The sequence below is a fragment of the Scatophagus argus genome, chromosome 4 (genome assembly GCF_020382885.2).
Source record: "Scatophagus argus isolate fScaArg1 chromosome 4, fScaArg1.pri, whole genome shotgun sequence".
NCBI classification, from domain to species: domain Eukaryota; kingdom Metazoa; phylum Chordata; class Actinopteri; family Scatophagidae; genus Scatophagus; species Scatophagus argus.
In genome coordinates, this window is record NC_058496.1 from 23,601,942 (window position 1) to 23,613,640 (window position 11,699).

Consider the following 11,699-nt stretch of genomic DNA (forward strand, 5'->3'; position numbering starts at 1 on the left):
ATATAATGAAGAAAGAAGGAAAGTGATCATAAAGAAATACATTTGCATACTAATTAAACCCGCATAATAATCTTCCCCAATATTCTTCAAAGGAGTGTACTCAAAAGAAGTCATTTCCATAACTTACTGAATTATTGTCCTACTGTCCTGCAGTATGTGAGGAACTTCACTGTTTCTACTGGGTAAGCATTTCTCATAGTTTCAAACTTTCTTGTTACTAAACTTCAGCATCATTCATTGTAATTCCCGGCACACCTTCAACACAGGGTTAAATGTCCTTTCAATCTGTTAATTGCATGACTTTATAATTCAAATGAAGGGATCCAAGACCTGCTATAAATCAAAAAACTACATGCAGGGTTTTAATGAATTCCTCCCTGTGACATTGCAGGTAGTATCGTCTAACCTGAAGAGTCAAAGTATTCAGTAAGTACACATTTCACAAAAAAAAAAAAAAAAAAACTTGTTTAAAAGAACTCGGGCGTCTGCTCTGAAGCACATTGGGAGGTTTTTTAAAAAGTTCACTCGCATATCACATTCATGAAGCAGGTGCTAACCAACCTTCAGCATTGTGCTGTCCCTTTAGAGTAAACATATGGTCCTCTACGACGGTTTCCACAACACAACCTGTCTCCTACAAAAGGCTCAGCAGCAAAGAGAACATTCAGATGGAAAGCAAGTAGTAAGATGTTATTGTGATATTGTACGCAGGATTCAGTGTTGCTATTTGCCAAATTTATTTCATGTAGTTGTTTGACAAGAGAAAGCGACAGTTACTTTTGTTCATGTTGTATATGGTGACTATCTTGTGTTTGTGTTTTTTTTAAAGTGTGATATACACTTCAGGGGATTCTGCTCTATCACTGCTCAGTAATAATAACTCCAAACAGACAGGAAACATGAAGTCCATCATTCCCTGTGCACCAGAGCAGACTATTTGATGCTACACACTAATACTTAAGTGTAGAAAATGTGCTGCTGATGTTGAAAGAGCACCAGTGCTGAGCTGCGGACATTTTTTCTGCCTCTTTCATGTTGCAGTGCTGGCTGTAAGGCAGTACAACGAACAACATTTATGACATTTAAAAACACCAAATTATTTATTGACCTGAATTATCTCTTGTCCTGATTTTTGGCTGAAAGTCTGAATGACAAAGGAAATGTCATTTGCTGGTTGCATTTATTGTTCTTGAAATAAATTACTATAATTGTGATCTAGATTTTAAGCCATATTGCTCCATGATGATACAGTTCCTACATTTGGAGACAAAGCTGCTCAGAATAATCTATGTCCTACATTTCAACAATTTCAGATACACCTTATCGAGAAAAGTTTTAACCAAACTCTGAATCTCACAGTTAGTGTTTAACAAATGAACACATTTTACTATTTATTTTATTACTGTAAAATGACACCAGGCGTACCAATGGGTGCCAGTCAAACTGTGACTACAGATGCTAATTTAAAAGCTTCACAAGAAACTCTGAAATCTGTGCTGCAATGTCCAGCAGTGAGAAACTTATTGTTTTTGTTCTTATCAATCATGGGACAGTGTAAGGTCAAAAAATGCTTTGGATAGTTGTAGTACACAGTATATCTACAGCTTTGATGACCCCGATGTAGGTTTAATCATTATCTTCTTACCACTGGGAAATAAGTGAGTGTGTACTGTAGCTGAATAGGCAGGTCTGATTTCATGTTGTAAGTGTGTGTATATGCACGGATGTGTGAGTGCCGTATGTCTTGGTAAGACACACTAAGTTGGCCTGCTCTTGCACTAACTCTATCCACATGGCAGTGAACACAGATACATTAATGCACAAAAACTTTCACTAGTTGAGATTAAATAAATCCTTCTGTTAATTTTCTGGCCGTCTGTCCCTCATCTGCAGTCACCAGGAACGGCAGTGTGCCTCCCTGTCCCAGCGGGGTAAACCTCTCAGAAGCAATATGTAATTAAACTCAGAGAGCATATTCTTTAATCCTAAAGGCTATTATAGATTTATGGTCAGTGCATTGTCTGAGCTCCACAATGGCTTTTCCTCACTGCACTCTCGTGGATACCGTGAGCCCATATATGTTCTTAAATGGGTAGATAAAGGTTTTGTAACCCTTTTAAATCTGGCTTCGTAATGGGAGTGCTACAATGGCTTACTGCCCTCGTGGGGTAATACGGTGGATGGATAGAAAAGCTTTGAAAGGATAGAGGAATCTGTAATTATAATGCACATCAATGACATATTTTTGAACCCATTTCCAGTCACATTAGAAACAAGCAGAGATGTACATGTGAAATTGTAATTATGGTGTATTCATTTTAGCTCTGAGGGATTAAAGTATTGAGTATGTTTAATTGTAAGTGTTCTACATTTTAGAATAGCGGCGCTCTGATTAAGAGTGACCCATCCCCACGACAGGATGCTTTGAAATGCCATTAATACTTAACTTAATTGCTACTTTTATTTGGGATATCTGACTCCATTCTCTAGCTCTGTGGGGAATTGCTGATGTGATGATTCCCTTGTGTCCTAAGAGTTGGTGGAGCAGGGTTTTTCCTCTTCCTTTTGCTCTTTTTATTCAGTATATTTGGCCAGGTCAGAAGAGCATAATATAAAAATCACCTTAAAACTTTCCCCATCAGTTTTACCATGACCGAATAGAATATGTTGTAATGATATAGGACTATGAAATAGAGTATAGGGTAAGCTATAAAAAGTGTCAGTACAGAGAAAATTTGGTATCTATATCAAAGTCGGACACACAAAACATGAGTAAGGTCTTTCCACAACTTTGACTACATACTTTTTGTTGAGTATACCTGTTAACTACCAAGTTGGCGGTGACGGGGTTGGAGCAGCTGAAGGACACTGACAGACATTTTAAAACCAATTTAAAGTTAAAAGACTTGTTGCAAATATCAGAGCAGTGTTTAGTTCTCTGACTTGATTTTGTTTTGACTACTGTTACTACTACTGTCTGTAAAGTCTTTTGAGATCTCGCTGAAACAGAGCAAATTCAACAATGCGGCACAGTTGCCTCTTCCTCTGTGAACTGGACAAAATGAACAATGCCAGGTGTGATCACATGCTTTCAGCGCCACAAACAAGTAGTGACTTTTTGTCTTTTCTATGCAGCAGTTGGATGCCTTCGTCCTTCTCTGTCACACACAACTGAAAATCATCAGGTCCTGGTGCCTCAATGATAATGTATTCTCTCTTATTTGACTTTTTAATGGGCTTTTACCTAATTATCCTCACATGGTTCCTCAGATGTGTGCTGGAGAGGGAACTCAGGAGTCAGGGAACAAAAGGAGGTCAGATTTGGAGGTGTTGGCACATGGCCTGATCCACTCTGGTACCCCCCCTCTGCCCGCTTTTGCGTGATGATAAATTTTCCCCTTGAACATGATGTCAATATGTTGATGTGCCTTCCTTTATTAAGATACCATCCAACTGATAACAAGTCCTGCTGTGTGTTACCAACATAAATAATTAGAACAGAGACCAAGGAACGGCAGGTGGCTTTTGGCACGAAGAAATAATCATACTTGATGTGGAAAATAAAGTAAAAGGACCCATCTGTTCACGGCGGGGGGAGGCGAAAAAACACGTTAACATATTGTCAGTAACATTATGAAATACACAGTTAATAATTTAGTCATGGCACATGGCTCTGGACACTTGTTTGAAATAATCTAACAGAAGTGAGCCAGTGCCTGCATCAAGGCTTCAAATTAGCCACAGATTTGTGCACTCATGACTTGTCCACCGGCCATTTTGTCACACGCTCTGACAATTAAACCCAAAGGGTTGATAAAGAAAGTAGTGGCGCAGCCATGTAATGCCGGAATAATCATCGCTGATATAAGATCAGCGAAGAAGCACCAACAGAAGGGAGCTGCTGAACCCTGAACTTTCTGTCTGTCCAATACTCTGATTCAACACCCAAGATCTTCATTGGCTCCAAGAAAAACCCATATGAAATTCAGTTTATGTTATATATTGTTTAAAAACCACAGATAAACCACTAATCAAGGCTTAAACAGGAAACTTGGGAAAATATTTGCTTCACTTGTGAATGATGTGAAGGGATATTTGGAAAAGTCACATTGTGTTTTTTCATGTCCAAACTTCCACTTCCAGGAAGCGTCGCTAGATTACGAGACAACAGACATACGACCACATCTACAGGACCGACCAGAGCATACTCTCACCTCCTACTGTTTCATTCATCTATGGTATTATGCAGGATCACTGTAACTCTAATGTTCTGTTGTTGATTGAAAACTGGACTTAAATATTTTGTTTTGACAGGAGAAAAAGGTTGTCTAAATCCTGTCCAAACCTACCCGTCGTATCAGATCCACACCGATGCTTTACTTTAAATTAAAATGAAATAGATTCTATATCATAATACATAAAACTAATAGAAATAAATATGGATTGAAAGAACATCTGTTGGCAAACCTACTCAGGTGTCAAACATATCGCTGTGAATGAATTTTTGGCAAATGTTATATGTGCATACAGATACAGTGTATACAGAGTGTACGCACCTAAGCTCACTGGCCATTTTGGATACAAGACTCAAATTACCAAAATGAAGAAGCCGTCTAGGATGGCCACTTAAGCCAATCAAAGTTCAAGAGGCTTCCTGTCAAGAGCTTCTTGACTGTTATGAGGAAGCACTGGCACATTAAGGCCACCACGGGCGCCTGCATTGATATAATTTCCTCCTATTCGTTTGTGTACCAACAGGTTCATCTGTAGAGGGCTGTTCTACAAATGAGATTTATTTGCTTGCTTGTTGGAGATGATCAGTTTAATGTTTACTGGTGTGTGGAATCACCCTTGGTATATAAATGAGATGATTAAGACCGCAGGGCTTCCCCGCTCTGGGAGTTGAACAGCCGCCTCTGTACACAGCAGTGCCTCCACTATGAGACCAAACTTCAACACGCAATGTGTGCTTATCAGCTGGCGTCTTCTCACAGCTTTCTCTCTGTGCGTATGCATAAAGATACAGCCGTTTCCCTTTAAGAATACTGCAGCCTGCAGCCAAACCACTGATTAACAAACCACTGCAGATGACAAGAACTATTTGCATTGAGAGAATAATCCACCCCTCAGGATTCATGTCCTGTGTGTGTCTGCGGTATAGTTAATTTCTCCAAAGTGCAAATATATAAAGCTAAACAGGGAGGCGTGCACATTGTGGAATGCATATTGTAGCAGCAAGCAACAAAACCTTAAAAATCAACAACAGCTACTCCATTGGCCATGTTCTGTTTCTCTAAGACCAGAAATAGCAGATATTCAACATATTGCTCGTTCATCCTTTACTTGACTTGCAAATCGGTGGATGCGGTTTGTTTCTTTTCAGCTATAAGACTATCACAAAGAGGTTATTGAAAGAAATATGATTTTTTATTTGACGTTGCATGAATAAATAAAGATTATCAAAGCAGAAACTAATACAAGTAAGCAAGGCTCCTTCAGACAACTTCTACAGCTATCAAGGTGTTAAATGGTTGCACAACATTGGCAATACCGCCATGAATCTCCAACATCTTGTCTCTGTCAGATTAAAGCCTCATAATACCCGTTTAGGTGCCTTTTATGTTTAAGAATCGCCAAATAGCAACAACATGCTAACTTTAAAAACACTGGACTGAAGCAGAGTCTCACAATTCAGTATGAAAATTCTCTTGACCTCAGCAAATCGGCAGCTCCAAACAGATTATGAAAAATTTCAGACTTAATTATGTCATTAAACATTTAAAACTTATCAAAATAACACAACCTTGTCTCAAGGGGTCCCTGTGAGGTTTCAGCCTTCATAAGCCTGCAGGCATAGCTGTGTTTTGAATTGTCTTGTTATGCATCATCTCACAAAGATAAACTCCTGTTCTGTTTCCTATTGCTGGCATGCATCCTTTCTCCAGAAAAGCAACTAATCACAACAGGCTCCCTAGTGCTTATGAAATGAAAATGATTTTGCAGTGCAGCAACGTGTATTACACTTAAAAAACTAAATGAAAATTTTAAATCTTTTCACATAAAACATTAAACATGTCTCAATGTGATACTTCCCTGAAAGTTTAGAAGACACTGCTTGAAAGATAAAATGTTTTCAAAAATCTTTACATTTGGTGTTTTGATGGTCAAATAAGAATAACAATGTCTGATCCTTTTTTTTAAAAAAAGAACCCTTATTAAACTATAAACCCTATTACAATACCCATACACATATATACTTGAAGTTAAAACAGGAAATTCTAGCATTTGGTAAAAAGTAAAAGTAGTGTGGTTTTTTTTTTCTCTCTCTTTTTTTAAAAACAGACAATAGTAGCTTAACAATTCTGGAGTGAAAAGTGCTGGAGGACTTGTATAACAGCTACATCTCTAACATGAAAGTTTCTGTTCTCATTTAACTCCCCTCATTTCATTATTTCTATTCCCCCTTAACAATACATCCAACTCAAGCTTCTTTCCAGTCTTGTTTCAATTAAGGGTGACATGCTCAGACAAGCTGCTGAGGTGCAACATCAGCAAGAGGAAAGAAAAAAAAAAAAAAACACTAAAATGGCTGCTTCTGTATCCCTCGCAGGGAAACATTATTCCTAATAAAACTCCTCAATAAATACTTCAGGTCCTTGGAGAGTTCCTTGAACCTGAAAGGAAACAACGTCTATACCCAGGAGCAAAGAAGGCCATTACAGCTTGTAGTCGAAGATTTAATAGGTGTCATAATTTATCATGTAAACCGAAAAGTGTTTCTTAATTAAGTGCGCGCGTTAATGAATTTTTTAATTTGATCCCTGTAAGTACTTTGCCATGCTAATTGCAATATTCCGCACATTAGTTATCGGCTATTGCCCTTGGCTATTTGCTGTCGCGAGAAAGGGAGCCCCCCCCTTCTCCTAAGCTTAAGTTCATTCAGTTTCGAGTCTGAGCCTCAAGTCCAAAGTACAAATTTGTATATTGAGTGTACAGACATGTATTGAGTCTTATGTTCTGGTCAACAATCAGATATGAATTCTTTTGACAATGCTTGAACTGAAAGTGACTGGATTTTACTTAGGTTTTTTGGTATTTATGGAGCTCAATCAGTTGTACTTTCTTCAGTAGTTTGAGCATCTGTTAGCTCGTGCAATCGCATCTTTGTACATCAGGCTGAAATTGTACATAAGAGCAATCACTGAGTGAGCTATTTAAAATGACTAATGCGACCCAGGCTCAGTCTTGATGACTGCCTTTGTATCCAAAGACTCCCTATCAGTGGTGGCAGGCTCATATTGTTCAGTGCAATTAATCTGTTTGAGAAACATAATAATGAAGTTGCCAACTGCTGCCTGCGCTAGTATTTTATTAATCAACTGCAATTAGGTAGTGTCACTATGTCCTTAAGATGACTTTTCATTGACTTGCAAGGAAAAACAGTGCACTCAGTGAGAGATACTGTTCACTGCTACAGAGATCACAGATGGGCTCAGACAAACATAAAGTAGCCACAATGTGTGGAAATTACCGTCAGCTACCATCCAAATGCTAGTGTGTTTGGACTGCGGCTGCCACGTTCGTCTACTTTATAAATGACTTCAGCAAATAACAAATGCCATTTTGAGATTGACTTACAGTCTGAAACTTTTAAAGGATACTAGCACTATGGTTACCCGGGAGTTAAAACAGTTTCACATCATACCCTGCGGTCTAACAAAATGAGAGGCAACTAAAAAAAAAGTTTTGTTATGAGAGCAGTAAGTATTCTCTCTTTTTTTTTTTTTGCTCACATACACTAAATAGACAAAAGTACCCATACACAGCTCTTTATGGAGCAGTTTTTCAAGGGTTGGGCCTCCCAGTTCCAGTGAAGGGAAATCTTAATTATTCAGCATACCAACACATTTTGGACAATGCTATGCTTCCAACTTTGTGTCAACAGTTTGGGGAAGGTCCTTTTCCATTCCAGCATGACTGTGCCCCAGTGCACAAAGCAAAGTCCATAAAGACATGGCTGGATGAGTTTGGTGTGGAAGAACTTGACTGGCCCACCTCACAAATGCTCACTTGCATGAAACACAAAACACAAAATCTTTCCGTCCCAGAAGAGTGAAAGCTGTTACAGCTGCACAACAGTCTGTGTATTACACAGTCCGTGTATTTAGAATGCAATGTCATTAAAGTCCCTGTTGGTGTAATAGCCAGGTTACCCAATACTTTTGTCAGTATAGCGTATGCTCAGAACAGTTTTGTTTTGCAGTGCCTAAAAAGCAACAGATAAACAGTAAAGAACTAATGCAAATGCCATTCAAACTAAGCATGAATTTAATTAGTTGATCCTGCACACAGAAGCAGATCTTCTGAGGGATATTTATAATTTCCTGTACAATACCTGCATGACTTTCCCATCCCTTCAACCCCTTGCAGTACAGTCACAGTTAAGATGGATTTGCTAGGCCCTTTAATTTAGCCAAAGCCAAAGGAACACAAGGCCATTAACACAAATTTTATCCTCAAACTCCACCCCCTTTGTGCCATGACATTCAGGGATAATGGAGAACTCAGCAAAGGCAAACACTTCCCCATAAATGTTTCATGAAGTAATTCCACCCATATGAAGAAACTCAGAAAAAAATCTGTTGACATTATCCCGCCGATGTTGTTGGAGCATCTGCAGAGGAAATGTATTTAATATTCACAGGCCGTCTTACACTCTGACATTAGCAGAGGAAGATAATCCCTCAAAGATTAAATTAAATGTAGGCTGGAGAGTTTAGTGCTGCTATTGTTTTCATTATTGCAGAAAGGAATTGTACTCACTGAATATGATATTAAATTGTTCTGCTGGGTGAGCACTTGACATCCATACTCCCCCACCCCTGTGACAAAACATAATATCATTCAAAGGTCCATAATCTCCAAGCAGCAGGTTAGCATTATAGTTTTTAACTACACTTAGCGGTTACTAAATATGCATTTGTGGTATTAAAATAAATCTCCTGTTGAGATAAAAGCAGAAGGTGCACTACACTCCCTGCCTGCTTCAAGCCATTTGTTCATCTTCACTCCGGGAGGTGAAGGGAGGTGGACGCTGGATTGGGAGAATGATAATAATGCAGCATTTTACTATTTATTCATGTAATCAGATGTTCTCTGCTGCAAGGGCCTTTTGAGGAAATGTCAACAGGTTGCAGGAAAGCAACATCTGTGAATGTTGATTAATTATGGTTTGACAGATGTTACTGAATGTCCGCACAATCTAGGATTTCAGAAAACAGTAGAAAGCCCCGTCCAATCCTGTTATCCACACTAAAGTTGGGTTATAAATGGGCATCAAGTACATTTTGGTTCACACTTCATAACATAGAAACTTTAGATTTCTGTGCAGTTTACACACAGTATATTCTGTTAATATGTAGGTTTAAGTTAAACATCATTCCCTAAATAATAATAATAATAATAATAATAATAATAACAACAATAAAATAATAAAAAAGGGGTCAATGGAAAGAAGCCACAAGTACAGTAAATGAGAAACTGTTAAGACAGAAAACATGATTACACAAATATAGATACATAAAGCTGTATATATTCCAGCATAGCTTAATACAAGGATTAAAAGTTGAAAAATTTCATATTCACATATTAAACAATGTAAGGAAGGTAAAATTGTAACAACCCCAGTGTGAAGTTTCATTAACTGCCTGAAAACTGTAACATCCCTGGTTTTCACGCTAATTTGAAAGATCATGAAGGAGAGAATTTGTTTTTGAGTTCGTAACAAAAAGACTCCCTAAGGATTTTTTTTTAAAGGCTACACAAAACAATGACAACCCAAAAATAGTATCTTTCCTTTTTCCCCGAAGATGCTCACCCAAGCATATCTTCTGGGGACACAGAGTTTTGATTGACATCCCTGAGAAGGCTCAAGGTGCTGCACTGCAGGCAAGTTTCAAGGTGATTTGTGCAAAGCTTTGATAGTTTGTCTCCAACTTGTCACAGTGCACAGTGATCCCAGCAGGTCAGAACACGTGTGACTCAATTCAATCACATTTCATTAGTGCATGTTTCCATTTCCCTTGGTTGACTGCTGTTGACTTATTAGTTTCTGTATGTCTCACTCTTGGTTTGGGTTTTAATCATTTACAACACAGCGGTCCCTTCAAAAAGTCAACTTCCAACTTTCCCTTTTAACATCCTTTTTAATTTAACCTTGAAAACTGGGCCAAATTCCTGTTCCTCCTCATATTTCAGTCAGCCACAGCACCATAATTTCTTTCTCATGAAAAACCTTGCAAGGGACACTCACTGTGGCTTGGTCGACTGTTAGCCCAGGTGAGACACTGGATAGTCCATCCCTACACCAGGGCTGGCTCCGTCACCTCTGGATCTCTGACACCGAGGGCTGCTCCTTCTGTCAGTCTGGTGTGGCTGATCAAGCTGTTCCAACAACTGGAAGACATCACAAGTTAAACACTCATTATTTTAATTTGATGCTAATCATGTGTTAATGAGACTAATCCTCGCAATGATTCAGGTAATTTGCTTAATGGCTCCAGTCCAGATTACAGCAATCAGTCACGTTTGATAAGACGTCTGTTGAGGGGCAAGAGAAAAAACTCAGTGGAGAAGAGGAGGACAGGGAACAGGTGAAGGCCAACAGGCCAGTGGGAGAGTGAAGACATGCTAGTTCACCAGCCCTCTCACCTTTTAGCCACTGATGTCTTGGCTCTGCATTAAGGGGACAGCTTTTCAATTTCTCCCCTTGATACAACCCAGAAGACACTAGTTATAATGGAGACAGCTTACCATTGATGTAATCAGGCATTGACCAGCATTTATTGTTTAGAAGACAATGATTATAGGTTTAAAAATGACATAATTGGGGAACTGTGGAGGGGCAGAGGGGGGAACCAAATCAGTGAAACAAACAAAACGATTACTTCTAATTAACTCAAGATCATTGCTACCTTGCTGGTAAATCAAAACTTAGGCCCAATTAAAGCCTGTCTGACCTTAAAACGAATCAAAATACAGAGAAGGCACCCTATACCCCTATACCTTTACCATATACTCTACAGAAAGTTGCTATGTGAAATGTTCAGTTTGAATGTGTAATAGAAAATAATCTTAAAAACCCCATCCAGTCCAGGAGCAGCTAATGGTGTACCTCTACAAGTTAACAATTTCCAACATTTCAGTTAATCAAACTTTATCACACCACATGCCACTCACCTCTCCCACCAGCTGGATGCTGAACACACTACTAAACACTTGGAAGAGTCATGGTACAAGTCAGCTAACTAAAAGCGTGTGGGAGGGGGCAAACAAGGCACAGGTGAAACTCGTCAGGGCATCACAGAAGGTGTGAAAGATGCAGACAGGAAATGCAAAGTAAAACATGATGCAAGAGGAGAAAACTTACAAAATAAAACAGGAACTAACTAAACTAAAACACCAGACCTTGACAGGTCATATCCTGTGACAGTTAGCTGTAATTGCTGCTTGCTCACCCAGCCATACCCAAGTTCCGTTACTGCCAGTATGACAGCTTGGTGTATGTGCTTAAAAATATCTTTGTTTTGCTTAATAAATACAGTTTAATTGAAAAAATCAGTAGCATATGCATGTTAGAGCCATTAGCCAATGTTTATGGCACCTTTGCTGCACCGTCTTTCAAGACATTATAATTTTCT

At 38.8% G+C, this 11,699-nt stretch overlaps 1 long non-coding RNA gene across 8 annotated transcripts in view; it reads right to left on the reverse strand.

Moving 5' to 3' along the window:
• LOC124057536 overlaps window positions 1–11,370 on the reverse strand; it is an 85,615-nt gene extending 74,245 nt beyond the window's left edge. For all 8 annotated transcript variants that reach the window (XR_006843123.1, XR_006843124.1, XR_006843121.1 and 5 more), the window contains exons 1-2: window positions 11,239–11,370; window positions 10,313–10,455 (exon numbers count right to left, since the gene is read on the reverse strand). This is a non-coding gene — a long non-coding RNA (uncharacterized LOC124057536). The remainder of the gene's footprint in view (window positions 1–10,312; window positions 10,456–11,238) is intronic.
• Between the last annotated feature and the right edge of the window lie 329 nt (window positions 11,371–11,699).